Raw genomic sequence first — 8,089 nt, forward strand, 5'->3', positions numbered from 1 at the left:
ATAGGCTGTATGGTGTTAAAACCATTTGAGAAATCAATGAACATGATCCTCACAGTGCTACTAGTCCTGCCCAGGTGAGAGTGTGTTCTGTGGAGCAGGTAGATTATGGCATCCTCAACATCCACCTCTGGCCAGTATGTGAACTGTAATGGGTCCAAGTAGCTGGTCATATATGATCTCAAGAGGGCCAAGACCAATCTGTGCAATGTTAAGACAACCGGTTTAAAGTCATTGAGGGCAGATGGGGAAAGTATTTCTCGGGACAAGAACAAGGCAAGATGTCCTCTACAGCATAGGCACCCTCCCCTTGCTAAGGCTGAGGTTACAAAGGTGCTGTAGAATACTGCAGAGCTTCACCTGGCTCCTGGATACAGACAAACAGGTGGGAGGGACATAATGCAGGCTCTGCATTTCCTGACTAGGGATTGTCCATGGTGGGAGGGGGCAGTGATCTATAGCCACAACCACAGAGGTGGCTTGCAACACATGAAATATGTCATATGATATCTATCCCCCATGAGTTTGTTACCATCCCCTGTATCAAAATAACCAACATTTCATAAAAAACCTTGTGTGACTCATCAAGGCCTGTTTGGACAATTTGGGTGTCTGAATGGTAGTTTCCAAGGATGTCTGGTGCATCACACTTGCCACAGCAGGTGATGTCAGTAAAATTATTTGCCACAGGTGAGCCCAGCAGTGAAATTGCTTTATTTCAGCACAACATATATTTATGTATCAAGGTCAATTAAAAGGTGTGATTTCTTTAACCAGGGGATTCTTCCATACAGATAAAACACAGCAAAGGTGTTCAGCTTCACTAATACATTCAGCACTACACAAAACTAACACATGGTAGCATGAGCAAAGGTACCAAAAAAACAAAAAGATACACAGGAACAGGCGTGCTCAACTCCAAAAAAATAAAAGACGAGTGTGGTTTTCAACTTTAACCAAATCATTTCACATGGCATAAGAAATGATTGCAAGTATTGCTAATTAATCTAGCTTTGCATTGGATGGATACACAAGACAATGACACCATACTGTATGTCCAATATTAGTGGATGGAGTCCTTCCTATCTTTGTGTCCCTTAAGATAAGTATGTATTGATCAGTGTGTGCCTTCCTTGGAATAAGCCATAATCTATAGTGTTATTTACAAAAAAACAGGTTATCATGACAAAAAAATTTAGATCCACTGGCCAGCAGCACCTGTTATATAATCAGTAACCAGCTTAATACCATGGTTACTGATTATATAACATTATGTGGAGATAATCAGGGTGTACTGCGGGAGGTGTGTATTGTTTGGTCTTTGGCTAAAAAACATGAAGTATGACCTATGTCCCGCCTTTCTCCACCGTTCTCCTTTGTAGTACAGTATGTACTGTAACCAGCCAATCAACAAACTAGCTCATGGCATAATAATGCATGCCGTGAGATCCGTAAAGGCCCTACTTCACAGAACGCATTCTGCCAACAAAATGATTGCCCTATCAAAGAACCTAAGCTACATACTCAAGCTACAAGACATGCTCATCCACACTATGTAATGTTAATGCTGGGCTGGACTGTAACTCACCTGTGGTGTGCTGGACACTACAGTAACTCACCAATTCTGGGGTGGATTCTAACTCACCTATGGTGTGGTTGACCCTATACTCATCTATGGTGGAGTGGAATCTAACTATTCTATGCTGGGGTGAATTCTGTAATCACCTATGTTTGGTTTGACCGTGCAACTTCTTCCAAGCCTCTGCATAGTAGTGTCTCTGCACAAGTGTTCACTTCCAGAAATGTAGCTCAAGTACTCCAGTACTTTACAGCAATACTGGAGGAGGGATAAAACACACACAAAACCACATCACCAACCAAGCAGCCTTCCTAGGGTTTAAATCAGTGTTTCTCAAACTTTTTCGACCAAGGACCACTTAACCAATAAAAAAAAACCTCACGGACCACCTAGCTAAAAGAAAGAGTAAACCTACTTCAACAGTATTACACAATAGGCCTACTCACTGAACCACCTTGCTTATTGTATTTGCACCTTGCAGAACTGTTTGGATTTACATACAAGTTGGTTCAATATTGCAAACAACTCATCTATATTATATTTTACCACGTCTGCTCGCGGACCACTTGGGATAGCTTGCGGACCACCAGTGGTCCCCGGACCACACTTTGAGAAACACTGGTTTAAATTAAGAGAAAGAGAACTGTGATGTAGGCCTACAAAAACAACATGGTAGAATTTTCATGTCAGTTTTCAAGTTGTAAAAATGTAACAGATTAGCCAACAAGTCAAGCAATATACTGTGCTGCTAATGTGAAAATATGAGGCCGTACAAAACAGTAAAGAATGTAAGCTGCTTACCAAGGGCCAATGACGGAATATAGACCAAACAAAGTTTTGGGATTAGGACAGGAAATTGGGGGTAGGAGGACCGTCTGACCTTACAGCATGTTTCTGAAAATAATAAATGCTCAGTTGAAATCAGTTCATAAAAATATATCTGTTTTTGAATAGTTTTGCCTCTAAATGTAAACCACGTAAGATGCCAGCTGTCATTTTTCAATTTGCCTAAAAAAATGGGTAAACATTATATTACAAAAATTAACTCCATTACCTCAAGTGTCAGCATTGTAGTTTTGGAAAAATATTTGCAGTTCATATGCAGGATACAGTACCTGCGACATGGAAATACTGCATTGCACTATGTGTTAGACTACTGCACGAGTGCTCACTTTCAAAGATGCAGCTCAAGTACTCCAGTACTGTAATGCAGACACACACACACACACACACACACACAGATAGATAGATACACACACACACACACACAGATAGATAGACATACACACACAAGCACACACACACACACAGATAGATAGACACACACACACACACACACACGCACACACACAGACACACACACACACACACAAACAGACACACACACACAGATAGATAGACACACACACACACATAGATACTGTAGGTAGGTAGATAGATAGATCAAAACCATCCATAAACATATCTGTTTGTGAGAAGTTATGACTAATGTTGGTAGGCCTACAAAAACATGGTCTGGTGGACTCTAAAACGTCCCACATACTCGCCACTCCCGACTGGTAGCGCGACAATGTGACATCAGAGCGGAGCGCTCTAGAATCTTTGGTTGCAATATTCTCCTGAATTGGCATTGGCCTCAATGGCAGTAAAAACTACCCTCTGTGATGATACTTCTGACTTCGGTTGCTGCTATTCACAACTACCATCATTACCATCTAGTTTCCAAGGTGTGTGCAGCTAGCTAGATAGATAGATAGATAGATAGATAGATACTTTATTCATCCCGAGGGAAATTTTAGCAAGTAAGCTAGCTGGCTGGTGCTGAGAAATGAGTTTGTGTAATTTCCTGAGGTGGAAAGAGATTTTTTTTCAGGTCTTAGATATCCTTTGGTTTAAAATAAATATCTATGTTACCTTTTGCTGGATTATTGGCATGTCCCTGGGCCCCCTGGGTTTCATCTTAATTTCCTCTGGAAGCTTCATTAACTTATCCAGCAGACTATTTAAAAATCACGAACTCTTGCTGTTAACCTAGCCAGGTTAATTTCCCTCTCTCTTCAAACTGACTATTCAAACATGTTTATTTAAGATGTGGGCTAGGCTATATGAAATGCCTGAATGTGGTTGATGTCTCTATAGAGGCATGCATGCTCCCTGATCTTGGCTTCAAGCTCATCCTGCTTGTCGCGCGCATCTGAAAAAAGATCTCCGGTGCACGACCTGCTGCGCGAGGCTGAAATTTCTCGTGCGACAGAGGAAATGACGCAATTTTGACGTCACACTGTCGCGCTACCGGTCGGGTGCGGCGAGTATTTAGAATGCTTAACTCACCTAAGGGGCGTGGATTCTGGACTCATCTATGCTGAGGTTGGCCTTGTAGCTGTACTGCCAGGCACCTCTGCGTAGTACTCAGTAGGGTCTTTGTATGAGGGTTCACTTTGAGAAATGTAGCTCAGGTACTCCAGGGATAACACACACACACACACACACACACACATAGATAGATAGATAGATAGATAGATAGACAGATAGATAGATAAAATCCATCCATAAACATATCTGTTTGTGAGAAGTTATGACTAATGTAAACTATGTGAGATGATAGATTTTTCAGTTTGTCTAAAACATTAGGTAAACATTCAAATACAAAATATAACTCCATTATTTACAGTTCATATGCAGGAAAATACAGTAGCCTACCTGGGACGTTGCACTTTCTACTGCACTTTCGTACAGAAATGCAATATTATGGACACAGAAATGTAATTGTACTGGCTACACGAAGACCCTAAAATAATATGAAACTGGCCTGCAGCTAAGCAATTTCATGGCAAACATAACACACAATTGGAGAAAGTTTAAAACATGAATTGTAGCAGGAGGCCACTAATTGTGATACTTGAACCTAATGTGAAGAATGATTATTTACTCATTACCACGTAGTGTAGTCCGCTAAAGTGTAAGGTGTAACATTTTATTTTATCTAATTACACAATGCCTGCTAACATGCTAAAGTGGAGGTAGCTTACTTAAGACGTAAGCTAAGTAAGCAGTACATAATACTGTTAACCAATGCAAGGATTTATTTTATTGAAACACTTACAAATATCACTGACATGTTCCTCCAAAGCACCTTCTGTCTTGGTTCAAGTCGCAAACAAGGTTTTTTGATAGGGTGCAGTGGCGAACTTGCGGAACAAATATTTCTGGCAGGCGGACCGGTAGACCGCGTTAACCGCTCTCATTTGCATGAAGCTCAGCAGAGCAGAGCCCAACCTCTCGACGCACCGCCGCGCCGCCTTCCCGAGATGCATAGCGGACGCGTTAACTGCGCTCTCCATAGGAAATTAATGGGCTATGTGCGGCGCGGTGGGCTTTGCCGCGATAATGGACACGTACCGAATGCGTCATGTGAAACGGGGGCCATGAGCGTCCCTCTCGCACGATACAGGTGTTGAATTATTGTGTTTTTTGGCTAAGCCTAAAATGCACACATTCATGTTTAAATTAAGGTTACTGGGTAATTTAAAACAAAAGCAAATTGTCCGCGCTTTTACTGAAAGCGTCCAATATGTCGCCCTTGGATTGAAAGGCCAAATCCGAAAGCGTCCTGTGAAACGCATGTGGGTTGCATTGGAGAAAGCCATCTCTCTCGCACGGTAAAGGTGTTGAAAACGGCCAATATTCACCCCTTGCAAGTGACGTCATGTTTTGTTCGCGCCACAGCAAAATAGCCTAGTGGACGGCAAGAACACGAATCAAATCAATGGGTTGTAATGGGACATATCGCACAGCTAGGAGATTATAGTGAGATTTAACCGTAGTAATGCCCTTCCACGACTGTTGGCTTATTGTTTGGAATACAACAACATCCCATGTTCTTGCATAGATATATTTTGGTTTGTTTTCTTTGTGTTTCGGGAGTATTTCAACCACAATTGCATGCTTATCTCCTCAGTGTATGAAGCACAGCAGCGGTTGCTATAGCAACCATAGACTGAACAGGACAGCAGATAGCACTTAGGCAAAGTCTTTGGCAAGATCTGAATGTAAACAGATAATACCGTTCAAGTTTTTTTTTAATTTCCTATTTCTTTCCATTCTTTAACTTAAGACATGTAAGAAGTACGTTTATTCGCTGGGCAACGTACAAACTGATGAGTTACATTAGCCCTAGCACTATGAGCTACGATAAACGTTAGCTAGAATAGCTAGAAGCTAGCTTCTAAGTGTGGCAGCTAGTTATTATTTCATGTTCTGATATGACATTCTTAACGTTTTGACTATGTTACAACTGATAAAAGCAAGACAAATAAAGTAACCAAATCGCTTTGCAATATTTTAGTCCAGAAATACTTGAAATACTTCATTTACCATAATGTCAATTACAGTAGCCTAACGTAACGTTATCTCCCCTTGCTGTTACCACCAGTTTTAATAACTTTACATTTGCGATCATGACCCATTTCATCTAACAACACCACTGGCATCTTCTTTGACTATCAGACCCCCAAACAGCAATACATTGAACTACAAAGATGTTATAGTAATGGTGTTCAGTTCATCATAATCTTTATGACATAATGTAATTTGCCGTCCGTCTCCCATCTTTTTGCCGTCCAGCATGGAGCCGTCACGTGACTTAAGTCACGTGTCTGCAAGGGGTGATGGCATGGGCATGTCACATATTATTGTGCTTTTTGACTAAGCCTAACAAGCACACATCCATGTTTAAATTAAGGTTACTGGATAATTTAAAACAAAAGCAAGTTGTCCGCGCTTTTACTCCTACTCAAGCGAGTAGGACGCATTTCACACTGCTCCTGCTTCACCTATCCTTTTAGCAATTTCCACTCTTTTTCATTCTTTTATTTCATTTACAAGCTAGTTTAGCAAAGACAGTGAAACCAGTACATTTAAATCTGAAACTTTAGTGGTTAGTTTTTTACTTTAAATGAGCCAGCCAAGTCAACGAGCAAAAACTGAACGGCAATTCACCTTGAAGTTGGATTAAAACAAAATGCGCTCCTCCGGCCAGAGACCCAGGAGATCATGCCGAAAATGTACTGAGCTAGAACAGAGGATTTCTACTTTGGAATCAAAGATGCATGCCCTTCCATCAACGACAGATGAACTACGAGAGGCATCTCATGAAGTGAGTACAGCAACTACTGGAAATGCAGAGAATGTAACCCAGCAGTCTAATATCACTGCTAATAGACAGTGGCGGTTTTAGGTACGGGCGAACCGGGCGGTCGCCCGGGGCGGCATCTTGTAGGGGGCGGCACGAGCGCTAAAAAAAAAAAAAAAAAAAAAAAAAAGAATAATAATAAACGTCGCAAAACGATTTTCTATTATCCATCACTTGTGTGAGGAATTAGGGAATTGGCGCCCCTGTTGCTCAGAAGGTAGGCCTACTGCACTGCACTGTGCAGAGGAAGGGGCGAAGGGAGGGGTTTGCGGGGGACAGTTCACCTCTGGGTCTCCTTAATGAAACGGGAAAGGGGGGATGAATGGGGATCCACTGTATAGTAGCCTACACCAGTCTATTAGTGGGCTAAAATCAGTCACACCTTGACTTTCTTCCAAACAACGCACATCTCATAATGTTATGAATGCAGACCTATGATTCCTGCACATTTAATTAACTGTGTGAAATGGCTAATAAAAATAGGTGACAAAACGATTAAGAGGTCACCCAGGTGAATTGGTTTGGTCTTGACTGTGGTCGCGAGTGGATCATGGGAATTTGTGGATTGTTGTCGACTGTCGAGTGCCAAACACGATGGACAGAAAGCGGTCAAAGCCATCAGGTGCCCAGTTCCGAAAAAAAAGAAAAGTAGAAGAGGAGAAACGAGCAAAGGATAAAGGTATGTAATGTCCTAATAATAACAGTATCATGTCATGAGTGAAGGGCTAACGTCAATGTTAATTGATAGGGCCTAGCCTAGTATAACTTTTACGTTTGTTAGCCATCTTGCAATGATACCTATGCTTAGCCTATAAAATAATAATTCGGTTTTAACAAACACAACAACTAATTTCACCATGAGATGGATTATGCTTTGCAACAAAACGGTCAAAACCTCAAAAGTTCTGATTATTTATTTCCATCATTTTGGTTAACGTTGCTGTTTAGACAACGCAATTTTCATGTAACAAGGTAGGTAGGCTAGTTTCAAAGACGAACACTTGGCATTTGCAACAAATCCGTGACAGCAGTTTAATCACAACAATCATTCAGTCATAACTAAAAGAGTGCAAAGCATAGTAGCCTATTCGAGGCAGTAACCAAATAACTAGTTGTTCCTCCCTAATTTAATATGACAGCAGACATTTAGCATGTAGGCCTAAGGGCATGTTTATGAAATTTGCTATCAATGGATGTTTTGTTTTGTATAAGAGCTAAATTGTAGCCTGAAGTCTTTTAATGACAATTTCAATTGTAATTTCAGGGGCACTTCTAAAATACTTTGGAGCATCCTCTGCCACTGCTCAAGATGAGCCACCCAC

The 8,089-nt window shown here is 41.2% G+C and overlaps 1 long non-coding RNA gene across 2 annotated transcripts; it reads right to left on the reverse strand.

Annotated features, from left to right (window-relative positions):
- Nucleotides 1-696: 696 nt before the first annotated feature.
- Nucleotides 697-4,744, reverse strand: LOC125306109. Of its 2 annotated transcripts, none has more exons than XR_007195495.1 (5): nt 4,680-4,744; nt 3,908-4,035; nt 2,749-2,778; nt 2,378-2,470; nt 697-1,834 (listed from the first exon to the last, which is right to left on the reverse strand). It is a non-coding gene; the product is annotated as an uncharacterized LOC125306109 (long non-coding RNA). The 2 variants fall into 2 exon arrangements; XR_007195494.1 differs by having other exon boundaries at nt 2,631-2,778.
- Nucleotides 4,745-8,089: the final 3,345 nt, after the last annotated feature.

Source organism: Alosa alosa, chromosome 13 (assembly GCF_017589495.1).
Source record: "Alosa alosa isolate M-15738 ecotype Scorff River chromosome 13, AALO_Geno_1.1, whole genome shotgun sequence".
Classification (NCBI taxonomy): domain Eukaryota; kingdom Metazoa; phylum Chordata; class Actinopteri; order Clupeiformes; family Clupeidae; genus Alosa; species Alosa alosa.